The sequence below is a fragment of the Cupressus sempervirens genome, chromosome 1 (assembly GCF_028749045.1).
Source record: "Cupressus sempervirens isolate cs-2001-9-10 chromosome 1, ASM2874904v1, whole genome shotgun sequence".
NCBI lineage: Eukaryota > Viridiplantae > Streptophyta > Pinopsida > Cupressales > Cupressaceae > Cupressus > Cupressus sempervirens.
Window position 1 is genome coordinate 794,272,140 of NC_143118.1, and position 17,428 is coordinate 794,289,567.

A 17,428-nucleotide genomic window follows, 5' to 3' on the forward strand; every position below is an offset into this window, starting at 1 on the left:
TCATACATAAGAGAGACACATGAGCAAAAGTATCCAACCAAATCCATACACGAGCAAGAAACAGAAACAGAAACATCACATGGAAACTAAAATGCTGAAACATCCATTTGAGACAATTACACAAGATTGCCAATCGAATCTAATATCTTGTATATATATATATATATCAATATGTCACAGTACATATACAAAAAATGAGATCCAAAATCTGGATATCTGTCTCAAAAATACATGATCTACACTCAAAATGTCAAAACATCGGCCTCAGCCTATGAGTGACTCCCACCCTCTGCAGCAGGTGGAGGTGGTGGCCCTAGTGGTGGAGCTTGTCTCCTATCTGGTTGTTGTACTGAAACCTCTGATCTACCCGCTTGCGCGGAGTAATCAGGTAGTCCCTGCCCTAGTGGCACCACACCCCTATAAGCGGCATAATAGTATGCGGCACGGGCACAATGACGAGCCGCCTCTTGTCGCGCAGCATCCCTCTCCCTACAGAGCTCATCTCCTTGTGCTTGTTCATCCATGAGCTGCTGATCCCGCATTGCAATGGTAACCCGAGCTGTTGTAACTCTGCCTCTAAAGTGCGGATCCTAGCATCCCACTTGTCATCCACCCCCCTAGCTGGCTACTTTGGCTCTGCCTCCGCTCTCCTCGCTTGTCCTTGCCTCAGTGGCACCTCCTCCTTGTCCTCCTCCATCTCCCTCGCGGCCTGAGCTCGCATCCTCCTCCTCCCTGATCGAGATCCCTCTCCTATCTTCATCCACCTCACACCCCTACCTCCGTCTCCGCCTTCACCTCCACCACCTCCATGTCCCCCTTCTGCAGGTAGCGCATCAGGCTTTGTGAATCGTGGGAATGGGTGCCTCTACCTCTCATATAAGTATGTCGGATCTGCCCCTGCATCGGCCACATCTGGGTGATAATCCCCATGAGTCGGCACTAGAGCCGTTGTATCCCGTACTGCTATGTGGTAATCCAACATTGGCAACCATCCCCATGCCTCATTTGACCGCATCCGAGCATAGGTGGTAGTCTCTATTGATATCACCTGCCGCTCTGCAAACTGTCGCCACACCCAGCTAATCACGAATCGCTCCACTACATCTGTCATCCTCCCCACCAGTGGCCTGTTGTATCTCATATAGTCCAACTCCCATGCATCAGACCATCTGCGGCACTCTCAGTAAGGCCGCCATGTGAATGCCATCAGCTCATCAAAGACTTGCCAATAATAGGTCACATCCCCACTATGTGTCTGGGGGATAAATCCTCTATAACCAAAGATATATAGCTGGCTCCACTCTCGTGGCTGTACTCGTGGTCGAATCACCACAATGTGCTCCCAAGCCTAGATCTGTGCCACCACTGCATCGCATGCCCATGAGTGGCCCTTGTGATACATCTCTGCCAGTATCGCAAGCCCCCATGCCATCCTACGTGGCTGTGCAATCAGATCGAATACCAGTTGACCCCATCCCAATGGGAAGCCCTTCTAGCCTCTCTCTGTAACGAAAGCCTGAGCCACCAATGAACATAGCAAGCTAGGAAGAGGGAAATCTGCTCCATACTCTGTAATCAACCGCTCCCAACCCAGATGGCGATCTAAGATAGTGACATCATGAAACAGCTGTTGCATCACGGTCCGCCCCTCTGTCGAGGTCTGATCATAGTACACCTACGACATAACCAAGATTAACATCAATCTCTCTTGCATCAACGTTTGCAAAAGATGACAATAACAATCAATCAATCAACTTACTGGCTCGCCGTGGCATGGCACTCGAAGAATGCGATAGACGTCCTCCAATGTAATAGAGGCCTCACCAGTCAGTAGATGAAAGGTGTTATGCTCGCTGTGCCACCACTCAACCAGTGCCGTCAGCAATCCATGATTTTCCCGTATATGGGGCATCTATATAACCCATCACAAACCCATCGTAGTTATAGCCGCATGCTCATCATCACTCAGATACTGCACAACACGCAACCCCACCACTTTGGGGGCTCTAATCAGTAGCGCTGGGAATACCTCCTATCAGCACATAGCATGTACACGTCAATAACGCATCAAAAATGTAATCATAATGCAAAAAAATCTACAAAAACATGTGCAATTCTTTTTCATACTGCAGGTGTCAAATCTCTCTTCAACAGCTTCCCGGCCCGTTGGCAAGTGTCACATCCGACAACCCATTCCCGCACATCATTGTACACCGTCGGCCACCAGAGACCTGCGAGTAATATCTTCCGTGCAGTGGTGTCAGGTCCCATGTGTCCTCCCGCGGGACCCTCGTGCTTCTTTTAATACCTGCGGTATCTCTTCTTCCAATACACATCGCCGAAGAATATGATCCGGCCCCATTTTGTAGAGCAACCCATTGATCAATTGAAATGTACGACTCCTAATTATCAACTTGCGCCTATCATTTGGTGACATCCCCGTGGGAAACTGTCCTGTTGACAGGTACTCACCAATACTCCTGTACCATTCCGGCAGTACCCCAATCTGGAACAGCTGTGCGTCAAGGAAGTCATCATTCACACCCTCCGCTGGTTCCCTTGTTCTGATCCGCGACAAGTGGTCGGCACTGATATGTGTCTTTCCCGGCCGGACAATGATTTTGAAAGTGAATTCCTGCAACAGTAATAGCCATCTGTTGATCCTCCCTTGGATGACGGGTTTATTAATCATGTACAACAGGGCCTAGTGATCAACATAAAACACAAACGGTGTAGCAAGCAAATAATGACGGAATTTTTGCACAGCATAAACCATTCCCAACGCTTCTCTTTCAGTCGTGTTGTACTTCTGCTCGGCCTTTGACAGCAACCGGCTGGCAAAGTATATAGGATGATCCAGTCCGTGATTACCAGTCTGTGCCAGGGTCGCGCCGATCGCATAGTTGGAGGCATCCACATGAATATGAAACTCTTTATTCCAGTCCGATATGCCAGGATGGGTGTTGTAGCCAGTCGTACCTTAAGTCCTTCAAATGCCTCATCCTGCTCTTTCTCCCCTCTAAATGATTCTTCCTTGTAGGTTAACTTATCTAACGGTTGGGACACCTTGGCAAAAATTTTAATAAATCTCCGATAATAACCTATATGCTCGGGAAAAGATTTTACCTCCGTCACATTAGTAGATGGCTGCATTTCAAGAATGACTCTCACCTTGTCGGGATCCGTTTTTAATCCTTCCTTAAAGACAATGTGTCCGAGCAATGGGCCATGCGGAACCATGAATCTGCACTTCTTAGGATTCAATGCTAGCCGGGCCTTGTGACATCTCTCCATACACTCACCAAGTGCTGCCAAGTGTCCGTCCTCCGTGCTAAATATTGACCAATCATCCAAGAAGGCTTTGAAATTTCCCACAGACATCTTGTTGAAGATATGCAGTATAATCCGCTGGAATGTGGCTGGTGCATTACACAACCCAAAAGGCATCCGGTTATACGTGTAGACCCAATCTTCGACAACAAACGTTGTCTTCAACTTATCCTCCGCTATAGAAATCTGATTGTAGCCGGAGAACCCGTCCATAAAAGAGTAGATTTCATGTCCTGCCACCTCCTCCAGAATGCTATCTGTGAACGGAATCGAAAAAGGATCTTTGATCGTCACTGCATTCAGGCATCTAAAATCAACGCATATCCAGATCTGAATAGTATCCTTCTTCAATGAAATGACTATCAGTGACACCCATTCGCTGGTCTGTACCTTGAAGATAATGCCCGCTTCCAGCATCCGGTTGATTTCCTCCGTAACCCATGCGGCATAGTTCTTATTCATCTTGTAGGGTCGCTTCCGTACAGGTACAGCTCCATCCACCAGCGGGATGCGGTGTACACACAATTCCGGCGATACTCCTTTGAGGTCCTTGTATGTCCATGCAAACACATCCTTGCAGTCCATAAATATCTTGAATGCAGCAGCCTTGAGTACTGGATCCCAATTATCTCCGACTAGTATGTTCTTCGACTCTGCCTCGTCCCCCAAATTCATTGTTTGCAGCGGAGCTTCGTTGTACTTGATTGCCTCTCCTTTACTGAATGCATGGTCGGGTGTAACATCCAACGGTGCCTCCCCTCCTTTACTTCAGTAAACTCCTTCGGATATTCGTTCTCAATTGACAAAACATTACAGCAATGAATAATTCATAGTCCCCCATTTGCCAGTGGTAGAGACCGTTGACGAAATCCAAGTCGTCATCCGTTGTTCCCCCGTCCAATCGGAGGACGCCCTCCTGATCCGGTTCCATCCGTCGTCTACCTTCGTTCTCCTCTCCCTCAAAATCCGACGACAGGGCCTCTTCCCCTACCATTTGGGTATGCAGATCAATGACGAATCGACGGCCTTTACTTTCGAGGGATAAAGTGTTCTTCCAGTCGTGTCGAGCTCTTGCTTCGATAAGCCAGCCGCGGCCCACGATGGCATCATAGCCTTTCCTTTTCAATGGAATCACCACGAAATACATCAGGAACGGCTGGGTGCCAATGGTTACCGGCTGTGCCATGAGAATGCCCAGTGGTTTAATACCATGTTGATCGGCGGTCAGTAGTTGAAACCTTGGAGGCCACAATGTCGGTTGTCCAAGTTTCCTCCAAGTTTCTTCTGGCAATACATTTACGTCGGACCCTCTGTCCACTATGGTGTCTGTGAGAACATGTCCAAGTATCCCCATCTCGACAACTGCAAGGTGTCGTCCGGATGTCAGTGCCAGCATCATCTGATCTTCTCCTTCCGTAACAATTTCCTTTTCTTTTCGTCGACTTGGTTCTCCCAGTGACTTTTCCTTCTCGAAGCTTGATTCTCCTACCATATTTGAAAGAGCAGATCGAAGTTGGGGCATGGTGAGCAGAAAATCACTTACCTTTACTTGCACCTCCGTTTGCAAAATTTGTCGTACTATGTTTTGTTCTGCGGAATTCCTTGTTGAAGTGTCGGCGGTGTCCGAAGGTGTTACTGCTTGAGATACTTTTCCAACCTCCGCCCGTGCTGCCGCAAATTTCTTCTTTTCTTTGGCGGGGTCCGAGTTTTCTTTTGCATGTTGCCGCGTAATTGCCAGAACTTCTTCCTCATCCGCTCCAATAGTGATCAAGTTCACTCCGGATTTTGGACATTTTGAGTCGTCGTGATCGCCGGGTCCGCACCATCGGCACAATAGCTGAGGTGTAGTTGCTGTTGGACATTCCCGTGCAAAATGTCCCCACAAGTTACATGCTCGGCACTGAATAATCGATCGTCCGTTTGCATCATACTGAATTCGACTTCTGCTCATATTGGTATTGTTATTGTTGTTATTTTGTCCACGCCGATTATTTTTGTATCCTCCAGATGTAGCGCCGGCGGCATTCGTGTTGCCGTTACCACCTGACGGGGAAGCCTCTTGTGTGAGAAGCACCTGTGGAGATCCTCTTGTTTTCATGTTAAAAGGGCAGTCTTTTGTCGAATGTCCCATGATCTGACAGATGTCATAGAATTGGTTCTTCGGACACGATCCTTTAGTATGACCGTCGGTCTTACATTCCGTGCACCACAATAATTCACTACCTTTTGGCTCTTTCTGCATCCACATATGACGACGGTGGTACAATTTTCATTTTCCTCCGCAACTGTGAGCGTAGGCTGTCCACAAACCACCTTTTCTGCAATCCGTCCCCTGGCTTGCTTTCCATTTTGTTTATTAAGTCTTTTAATCTCCTGGCGTAGACATAGACAGTTTCGTGCTTCCCTTGCTTGGTATTGAAAATTTTCGCTACGATTTCATTATCATCCCGCAAGAGTTTAAATTCCGCCAAGAACTCCTTTTTAATGTTATCCCATGTATCCAGCTTCTGCGGATCCATATCCAAAAACCAATCAATCACGACACCCCGTAGGGTTGCCAGAAATTGCCTGACCCATTCGTCGGCATCTGTGATTCTATTTGCCCGCCAAATCGTCTCGCATGTCTTACAATGTCGGAGGGGGTCGGCTGTACCATCGCCTTCAAATTTCGGCAGCTTTTCTTTGGGTCCCGCCATAACACTGGAGGTCTGCACTCCACTGGTCAGCACTCCCACACTGGCGGTCGGCACTCCCACACCGGCAGTCTGAACTCCCACACTAGAGGTGTCGACAACTGTGAACCTTGGTGAAGACGAAGGATCCTCCGAAATTGTTTCCCGTGGAAGTCTATCCTGGACGAAGAGGTCACTCCACGCTCGTGCTCCATCGGCACTGCGAGCCGTGCGAGTTGATGCTCTTCCGTCTGAATTTTCTTCCCTTGGCAAACACAAATTCAAGAACTCCTCCCGTGCTTCTTCCACCAATTCCACCCGCTGCAGAGTGTCCTCCAACAATTTCTCCGCACTTCGATTTCCGTCGGCAATCTTCTGGAATCTCCGTCGGCGTTCGACTTGCTGTGCCAGAATTAAATTCTCTTGCGCAATACGGATTCCATCTTTTCCCTTCGCCTTATTCCGATCCTTGTTAAGCTGATTTGGCATTAATCTTAATTCGTCCCACCTTCCAGATTCATAAGGCAACGGCGTCAAATGTTTACCGTACAGGTAAAGAAAATGAACGCCTACAGACAATGACCATGAATAGCAGAATAATATTCGCAATAGTAGATGAATGATGCTTTACAAAGATCCCAGACGGGATATAAATACTACTGCCGAACCTTCCCGAAGGGGTCCGTCAGCTACAATTATTCTATCCGCTACAAATTATTTACCAACGACGTCGGCTACAGAATACAGAAACACCGCTGGACCGTCGGCTACAGAATACCAAAACACCGCCGGACCGTTGGCTACAGAATACAAAACACCGCTGGACCGTCGGCTACAAAATAGAAAATACCGTCGGAACCATCCAGTCGGCTAACAAAGTCATCTATGAACAAGATATAATACCAAATTCCTCCAAGAGAAGAAACATACATGGGTCCACAAATCAGAATGAATTAATTCTAGTACATTATTTGTTTTCCTAGTACTATCATGAAAGGGACTTCTGGTGTTCTTACCCTAAAGCACATCCTTTGCAAATGCTTGAGTGGTCTTTATTTAGTTTAGGTAATCCAGTAACCATCTTCTCCATAGTTGATAAAGTTTTGAAATTTAGATGCCCTAATCTTTTGTGCCATATTTCATTTGTATCTACAGCTTCGTGAACTAGGGCTTGAATAGAACGACTAGGTTCTATATTCAATTCATACAAATATCATTTTCTTTGACCAATTAACTTTTCTTTCTTGATAGAGGAGTTCTTAGCCCAAGTTAATACTTTGTCATCTATGAATGCAACATTGTGTCCATCATCTTCAAGTGTTGTAATTGAGATTAGGTTTCTTTTAATTCCTGGTACATAGAGTACACCTTTAAGAAGAAGAGTATTTCCTGATTTTTGTTTCAAAGTACAATTTCCAATTCCTTCAACGGAGTGTGCTGAGTTATCACCAATGGTAACTTCATCGTTAACCTTCTCTGATAAAGAATCTAGAGTTTCTTTGTATCCCATTATATGTCTAGAAGATCCACTATCAATTACCCATGCTTTATTTGAAATTTCATTTGATAGAGAGGAATACAAAACATGGTTCTCATGATCATAAGTATCTTCTTCTCTAATGACATTTATACAATTTTCTTATTGTTTGGAATTTTCAGGACAATTAGATCTATATTGTCCAAATTTTTAACATTTGAAACACTTTATTTTAGAGAGATATTTCTTGGGTTTTCCATTCTTTTGATTTCCCTTTTTTTTCTTGAAATGCTCCTTCTTGCCCTTATAGCAATTTGTATTAAGAACATGAAGTTTTTCATCTTCTACTTTTGGTTTCCCTCCTTTCCTTAGTTTTCTGGATTCCTCTTGAAGACAATCATTCTTGAGTCTGTTAAAGTCCGGAAGCTTATCTCTGGCACTTATTCCTTGTGCAAATGTCTTCCATGAATCTGCCAATCCATCTATAGCCATAAGTGTTAATTATGTGTCACTAATGATGGTTCCTATGCTTGATAGTTCATCTCTAATGTCGGCAACTCTTAGGAAGTAAGAATTTATTGATTCTCCTTTCTTTATCTGAATGTGATTCAGTTGCCTTTTTAGTGCAAGAACCCTAGTTGCATTATTTACTTCATAGGCATTTCGTAATGCATTCATCATGTCAAAGGCAGTTTGATGTTTTGTAAGCATAGGTACAATATCATTTTTTACTCCATCCAAGATGATTCCAATAGCTTTTCTATTTCCTCTGCTCCAAATAGATTTGCAAGGTTCAACTAGGGGTTGTTTGGATGCTCCACCAATGAATTGTTTTACATCGTTCTCTTCAAGAATCATCATGATTTTGAATATCCAGGCTTCAAAGTGCTCTTTCCCATCAAACTTGTCCTCGGGTTTGATTGTGTATGCCATTGAAGATAAAAGATAGTTGCTAGATATATATAGAGTCTGATGATTGAATTTTGCAAAGCCTGGGTTCGACTACCAAAGCTTTGATACCATGTAAAGATTCTACGAATTCCTTATCCTTGAATCAAACTTTTAATCCAGTCTTTAAATGCTGTGAATGGTCTTCTAAGAATTCTAAATATTGATGGAGTTAATTCCTAATTTTATGCAGATCCAATAATGAATATTCGACTTTTGATTGTGAGGAAGTATCTCTGATATTATTTGCAAGATATAGATACTTAGAGGAGTAGACTTTGTTGTAGCTGTGTGTCCTTAATCTGCATCTATAACCTCCCTATATATCCTTCCTAAAGGGTATGTCCCTCAAAGGGACATAAACCTTCCTAAACTAGCACTAACTAAACTCCCTCTAAGTCGGTGATTAGAGAAGACAAATTAATAACACCTAACTAACTATGTGTTAGTTTAGTTAAGCATCATACTATTGCTTCCTGAAAAGTCGTTGGCTTCTAGGAAGAGTTATATATAATATACTGATAGTTTAGAGATATATAATAAGAAGAGGAAGTGCAGTCTGTACTATCAGACCTGTAGGTTATCTGGTTAATATTCTTAACACTTGTCTAGCCACTTTTCCCTTAGCCATAGGGGTTCACAACTCGTACCTAATTGCCTAGTGATGGTGGTGCCCCCCTTGCCCAATTCCTTTCTGGCAATGCTTCCCCCCTTCGAGGTGCTCTTGCAAAGAAAGAAAATTCTCCACGATTATATCATACTCCTCACTATAATAACAATTGCCATAAGTTATTATTCATAAACCAATATAACGACTAACCACTATTTCACTTCCCATGATGAATAACCAACTTCCCAATATTTCAAGATAACAATATAATAGCATCCTAACAATTAACTAACATGTCATCTTAATATGAAATTATAACGATTAACCATCTTACTATTTCACATGATCATAACTAATTTTACCTGTCAAGTGACTTAACATGCAGTCTCAACGGCTATATGAGCATTTTTAAATTGAGTCAAAATTTGGGATGTAACAGTTTTAACATCAAGTAGCTCAAGCTCAAGATCCCAAACAGCTACCGAGTCCAAAACCAATTGAATTGTTTGCATTTTCACAACTGGTTTAAAATTTTCATTAAAATCATTGTGTTGTTGTTGAGCAAAACTTGTCACCACCAATCTGGCCCAATATCTTTTTTTCCCTTCATCTTCTTTTAACTAGTAAACCCACTTATTTATCAAAGTTTTTAGATTCGGTGGAAGAGGAACCAAATCTCAAGTCCAGTTAGCTCTTAAGGACTCCAATTCATCATTCATTACATCCATCCAATAATGAATTAACATCATTACACATATGTCTAAAGCTTTGAGGCTCTGCCTAATAAGAATATGAAGAAATTAATAGCTCATAATCATCAAATTTGTGGGGATGTTTCCTTTCTCTAGTAGACTGTCGTGAGCACCCAATACAATGTCTTCAGTGTGGATTGTCACCAAATCCCTATGGATGATCCTGATTTTGTTCTTGAAAAGCTTGTTATTCATAATTAACACCTTGTTCAAACTACACATTAGTATTTTTTAATATCATGTTCCGCATGGAACCTTTGTTTCAGTGAGAATTTGCACTGAAGTTTTCTAAATTTTCTTCAATTAGAATGCCACCAAAGGACTAGTGAGTATTAATGGCTTGCTCATTCCCTATAGCCGATACATGTCCAAAATCTGTTGGGCTTAAAAGTTCTGAAATTGGGTGAGTAGGTGTAGTAGTGACTAGGATAGATTGCGCAGGATAAATTGGAGTTCGTGGGTGTGGGTTTGAAAACCCTGTAGGGTCTTCTATTCCTTGCCACAAAGGAAAACATATTGGGGTGCACTGAAAATGGAGGATTATCCTTTTTTCTTGGTACCAATGAGGAAAATTCACTACAAATGGTCAACAAGTCAAAGCGAGATTTCCTAGCCTATGTGGAAGCAAGAGGTGACTGTGCAGACAAAAAATTCATTGGTAGTGTTTGAACAATGACAAGTTGCATGCAAGCTGAAGGAGGCTAAGAGAATAAAGGAAGAGACATTGTTGTATTTATAGAAGAGATATGATAGGGTTAGGGACCAATAGAAGGATGAAAACTCACATCTGGCCTCTTAGAAGCAATATTACTAGGCATTGAAAATGTGTCATTATAAAACATATCAAATTGAATGGAATCATGCGAAGAAAGACTTTTGAGTTATTAAACTTGAGAAAAGTTACTCGTGGAGGACAACCTCACGACTACGAATGACTTTATGAGCAATCAGATCCCGCAAACAAAAGCCAAATTGGTACTCACCATACCCCAAAAGTATACACCTTTTGGAGTTCAGAACTAATTTCATTCTCTACTCTTTAGGAATGTAAACATAAGCCTCACAACCAAACATGCACAAATGATTGAATGAAATTTGTTTTCCAAGCTATTGTTCTTTTGGAATATCAAAATCAAAATGAGATGAAGGAGCATGGTTGATTAAATAAACAGTTGTATTGCATCACTCTGCCCAAAATTCTGTCCCTAGTCTATAGCATTGGACAACATACACAGAGCTCTTTCTAAAATAGTCAGATTCATCCTCTCAGGTGCACCAATTTCTTGAGGTGTAAAGGGAACTATTGTAATCCTTCAAATACTATTATCTATAGAAAAACTATCATACTATGAAAAGAAAAATTCTCCCCCTTTATCAGTAATAGACATATAATTTTCTTCCCAATCTAATTATCAACCATTGCCTTAAAACTTTTAAATTTTGAAAAATACCTCTAATTTCTTATTTAGAATATAAATCTAGATTTTATGAGTGCAATGCTCAATAAATGTAATTAGCAACTGTTGTTCATTTTTCACACATATTCCAATGAAGTAAAATACATGCTTATTACTTTTGAAGTAATTTTCAGAAAACACATCAAAGAGAAAGTATTTTATTCATTTTGAAATAATGTTCAATATTTGCATAATGAAGCAAACCATAATAGAAATTAAATGCTGAAAGTAAAATTCTCTCACACATCTGACTGTGAGAGTAGTCTCTACATGCTGACATACATCTATACCCTACTGAAATCAATAACTGAATAGAAGAGTAAAAGGAGAAAGGTTCATGGGCACCAATCATTGCCTGTAATGACTGGTGATGTGGCATCCAATCGCGTCCATCCTCTCACTGCTTCAGACATCGTCCATTCCGTGCTTCCAATCCCTGTATTCACAAAGAAGAGAACGGGTTAGATCCAATGGATCTAAGCAATGCTGATGACTCACTCAAATCTCGCATTTACCATCCTACATGCTATTCATCTCAGTAAGATACAGACATACACCAGCAAATAGAGAGGTCGATCATGAAGTACAAAAGTATTAAAGGGACAATTCAATTTTTGTTTTGAAACCTTTTACGTATAAAATCCGGTGAAAACAGGATAGGCGTATCAAATGGAGGTGATATGCATACAAATAACAGCAAATGAAACATTAAAGGGACGATTTTTTTTTTTTTAAAACCTTTTGTTTCATTCATTCAGCAATATTAAAAGCTACAGTAGGTCTTCAAAAGAAAGCAAAGGATAATCATTTTCAGTCAATAGAGCCTCATGTATCATGAATCTTTTTGCAAAATCAACAGTGGATGGTGTCTAAATCTTAGAATCGAAGAAACAACAGCAGGGATCAGTTTATGATAACTTCCAGCAAAGAACCGGCTACAAATGAGAGTTATTTTTGCAAACATCTTATGGAAATATCAAGCACACAGCAAAAGAAGCAAAAAAAAAAAAGTTCATGGATATTACTTTCAGCAGAAAAGCCCTCATAAAGAAAATATGATGCCATGATAATTTCCATCAAAGCCAATACTAGAGAAATCCAATATTTTAATTACTTTCAGGCAGGTAATCATTATTTCTTGCAAATAATTTAAAAAATGATTAACATACAGCAGAAAGTCCTTGTAAGTAAGGTACAGATCTGAGAAGAAAAATGGTATCCAAAGTTAATCAAATAACAGCAGTTCAAACCAATGGCAAAGTAGATGACATCGATTGAAAAGAAGGTGAGAAAATGTAATGGAATGTCACAGTTTCAAGCAGAAAATCCTCATAATAAAACATAAATTTGAGATATATCACCAGTATGCTGCCAAGGAAAAATATGCAAGATGGCGTCTACATGATAACCTCCATCAAATCAACCATTAGATACAAATCTATTGCAAGTATTTTTATAAAATTTTCATATACAGCAACAAGAAGAAGATTAGACATCTGGAGTCACTTTCTTGCATACCCATAAAGTAGTGAAGGTTTATAAAGGAGAATAGAAGAGGTATTGTCACTTACAGCAGTGAACAATAAGAGAGCCGTGTTTTCTTGCTTTCAAACCAAGAAAAGATGCCATTTCCAGCATGCTATTAGAGCCCGCGGTCAAAGTACAGCAGAGGAGTTTCATACTATTCCAGCTAATGAAGACAGGAAAAACCCACAAAGAAAATTACTCTCAGCATACATCAAATGCCATATGAAGAATACTACATGATGGCTACAGTAGAGACTTTCATTTCATACTTGTCGTGTGCTTCCATGTTTGTTGAAAAACAAGAAAATGGCGTCCAAGTAACAGCAGATACCACTCTGCTCTCTTCAAAAAATCCATGTATTTTCACGACCACAGTCACGGCTAAGCCATAACAGAGACCAAATAGCAAGTATACCAGTAAAATGGCATCCAACAGCGCCATAATTCACCAAAAACGGCTTCTCCAGCAACCAGAGAAATCGCAGATCTGAATTCTAAGGCGGCTAGGGTTGAAAGAAACCCTCACTTCCTCTTACGCAAAGACAGATGCATTAAAAATGACAAATAAACTTCTCGCCTTTCCTTTTATCAAATTCCTTAATGCCATTTAAGAGAATTTCGGGTCCATTGCATATGTTTAGAGGATGGAGAGATTTATTGCATGAGATTATTAAAATGCGTTTGCATTATTTGAGTTAATTTTTGCATCATATACTTCATGTCATTATACTTTAATTGATTCTTTTGCAATCAATTTAAAGATAATGAATATTTATGCAATTTTAACGACTGTGCAAATAAAAGGGATAGACTCTTAAGTTAGGTCTATTATTTTTATTATTTTTTAATTGCATTTTTTTTTTTTTAAAAAGAAAAATTTTGTAATTATTATTTTTTATAATTGATAGTCTATAAATCAATTATTAAAAAATAATAAAACATTCATGCAATAATAATAATAGTAAAGTCCAAAGGTAAAAAAATCATGCAAATAAATGGAGTTAAGGAAGGAGTTGGTATTTAGCAAATGCCAAAATTCAAGGGAGCAACTTCAGTCGATATTTTTTAGAGGCCCAGTTCAGACTGAAGACTTCAGAATATAGCATGGAGTTATTTATGGCAGTTTGGGGAGCTTTTTCTAGTTTTTCTCATGCATGGATAGTGGAACCTCAGTTTGAAGTATTTTGAACATGAATTTGGAACTTTTAGTGGTTTTTAATAATGAGTTAACTCATTATTTCGACCCAGCTTTCCTGTTTTGGGACAGTTGTATTGTTGATATATACTCCTCTTATTTTTGAGAAGGGGGTTTAGATTTTGAGGGAGGACGCTTATGTGATTTGATCCTTAAATGTATTTTTTTATGATTCTGATCCGTTATGCAGATGTACTATTTTGAGGACTTTTGATGAAAATAAAGTTTTCATTGGAACCAGTTTTGGAGTTGACAGATTTAGTTGTGTGCGTTAAGGTGATTGATGTTATTCAAATTGTGTTTTAATTATAGGCCTTTCTGAATGATGTCTTATCTTGTACCTTTTTTATAAATAGTTGTTCATAGGTTTTGAGTTGTGTTTAAATTATTGATGTATTCGATTGTGATCAAATTCCTTTCGTATATTTTCAAGTTCCTAGACCTTCTCTTAAATTATTGATGTGAATTAGCAGATTTTCAAATAAGGTTTCTTGTGAATGTCTTGTCAAATCTTTCATTGTGTCTCAAGTATAGCAGTAATCTGTGTTATCAATTTTGGTGTATCACCTTACTTCTTTAAGTTTTCCGTGTTTTAGGTCATCTTTTTACTCTTTTCCATCTGAAAGTTTTCACATTTCCATTAGTATAAGTAAAGTATAAGATATATCTGTAAACACCTAAATTTGATTACACTATTTTAGTAATCCTATTTAGTTCTCTAAAAAGGGCATTATTAATTAAATTTCTATTTAATTAATCCTTTGTCATCCCCTAGTTGATTAATTTAATTAATCATCTATAGTCCTAATTGATAAATCAAATAATCTATTATTTATCAATTAAATCCTATTCTTCTATCTAATTTCAAAAATCCCCATTTATTAAATAAATCTATTTGATAAATGAAATCTTCAAATTCAAAAACCCCTAACCTATCTCTAATCCTCCATTTAGCCTAATCCACCCCATCCACCCATACTAACCAAGCTTAGCCACTAACTCACCCACCCTGATTAATGCCATCCACTTGCACATCTCTAACATCCCTAATCTAATCCTAAACCCAAGCCTAATCCACCCCCTAATGTTGTCACATTCCTTAAATAAGTTTAAGACTTTCCTAATCCAAACCAAAGTCTCCCCTCAAAAAAACCCAACCACTAAGTCATGAGTGCTCTTACAAAACATAAAAGACTCTTACAAGCCCACTCATGACTCTTACACCCATCTTCCACACTCTTCGCTCTTCCACACTCATTCCTCTTACATCCCTCTTACATACTCAACCCCACTCATCATGCCTTTAACCAACCCTTTACCCTACCCTCTCACACTCATCCTCCTTGTGACAAGTGTCACCTTCCCATTGGTGCTAAACAAGCACAATCCATGTGCTCTCCTTTGAGTGCATCCTAGCCCTCCTTAAGCCTTCATCCATCCTTGCATCTAAGCCCTCCATCCCTCTACCCTTTAGCCGATAAATTGAATCCCATCCCAAGCCATTTCATCAACAATCTTTGAGCTAAAGTTACCATGCTATTTTGAGAACCAAAGCCATCAATCTTACCCTTATAATGCCAAATTGAGAGCTCACAAAGCTACCAATTTGCCATTACCCATCTCCATTGAAGCAAGCTTTTGAGCATCTTGAGCATACATCCATAGCAAAAGGACACATCTACAGAATCAAGAAAGCATGGAGTGTTTTATCTTGTGAGGTTTGCACTTCTTGTTTGCTTTCTTTGTCTAAGCATATATGTGAATTTAGTTTTTGGTTTGTGAATATTTACTTTATTTGTTAATATTCTTTGCATACTAATTCTTGTTCTACATTTTGGCACGCCCGGTGGGACCCCACTATGGGTCATTTAATCATCTATTTTTATCTATATGTTATTTTTTTTAACCATCTAATGTTTGTTGTTGTTTGAGTGTGTTGTGAGGGTGTTTTACTTGTTTTTGCAGGTTAAAGAACGCACTTAGGAAGAAGAAATACCATCTAAAAAAAAAAATTCGCGTTTTTCAACTTTTTTTGGCGTAGTTTTGGTGTCTGCAACTTGTTCTGTCTGCGAAAATCCGCGTCTGCGCAAATCGACGTCTGCGAAAGTCCGCGTATGCGCAAATCGACGTCTGCGAAAATCCGTGTCTGCGCAAATCGACGTCTGCGAAAATCCGCATCTGCGCAAATCGACATCTCCGCCACCGCCAATCCAAATCGTCGTCTGCGAAAATCCGTATCTGCGCAAATCGGCGTCTCTGCTTGTCACCTATTTTCTGTGCCGCAAATCTATTCTGTCATCTTCGAATACTAGCGTCTCTGTATTTCAGCTTCTTCGTATTTCAGCGTCTTCGTATTTCAACATCTCTGCCTGCTTATGTTGCATTTCTGTTTTAAAATCTTTATTTCTGCACTTTGTAGCTAAAAAAAAAAAATTTAAAGAGTATAAATCAAAATTTGACTTTTAGTGGTTCCGTAGGATTTAGACCATTTTAAGCATTTTTACGCGTAGAAAAAATAGCAAAAAAAGTTTTAAAAAAATTTCCCATAGTTAAGCTCTCATTTTTGAAGATTTTGGCTAACTAACTAAAATTGCTTTTTTTTGTCTCATTGCAGGTTGGAGCACATATGGAACCACTAACCATGTTTCTTGCAGATTTTCATGTTGCTAAAAAATGAACTTGAATGTTTAACCATTTGTCTTTGAATGCATGTTGCTAAAAAAAAAATGAACTTGAATGGTTAAACACATTTTCTATTAAATGAATGTTGCTCAAAACACACTCTTGAATGTCATGGATTAAAATCAACTTTCCTTGGAATGCATGCTTAAAACAACAAATCCAATCTTGAATGCCAAGGATCAATTAACCATTGCAATATCAAACACTTCATTTGGAGCTTCTAAAATTGAACAAAACAAATCTCTTTTCCACATGCAATTTAGGTAAAGTTTGATTTTTGGACATTTAAGAAACTTTGTTAAGTTAAAATACAAATTTAAAAAAAATCAATTTGAGTAATTCCTTGGACTCACCTCTTTTCTAATCACCCATCAAATATTAACCATTGGTTGCAATCTCAGCGCCATTTATGGGGATGGGTCTACTTGAAAAAGGTGTTAAATGTTCCACAATCTAACTCACTCACTTGGTCTTTGAACGTTTGCTTTTAACTTTATCAAAATTCTTAAATGGCCAAAACTCTAGATTAAATCGATCACACTTCAAGTTTGGGCACTAAAATTGAACAACAACTGACGTGGAGAGCCTCCGGGCGCGCGCTTGAAATCGAATCTCACACACTTTTGTTTTGGGCTTAAAACAAACTCACACTCAATCTTGAATGCCTTAAAAAAAATTAATCGATACTTGACGTGGAGGGCCTCCGGGCGCGCGAGTTTGCTTTTGTTGACCCTAACTCTTCTTACTGTTTGCATTCTTCGATCGATTTACTTTTGTT

The 17,428-nt window shown here is 39.8% G+C and overlaps 1 protein-coding gene and 1 long non-coding RNA gene across 2 annotated transcripts in view; one reads left to right on the forward strand and one right to left on the reverse strand.

Moving 5' to 3' along the window:
* Positions 1 to 17,428, forward strand: part of LOC149580262 (serine carboxypeptidase 1-like) — a 78,099-nt gene that overhangs the window by 20,054 nt on the left and 40,617 nt on the right. The gene's annotated exons all lie outside the window — the stretch shown is intronic.
* Positions 11,374 to 17,428, reverse strand: part of LOC149580263 (uncharacterized) — a 48,480-nt gene continuing 42,425 nt past the window's right edge. The window contains exon 2 of the long non-coding RNA XR_016353462.1: positions 11,374 to 11,682. This is a non-coding gene — a long non-coding RNA (uncharacterized LOC149580263). The remainder of the gene's footprint in view (positions 11,683 to 17,428) is intronic.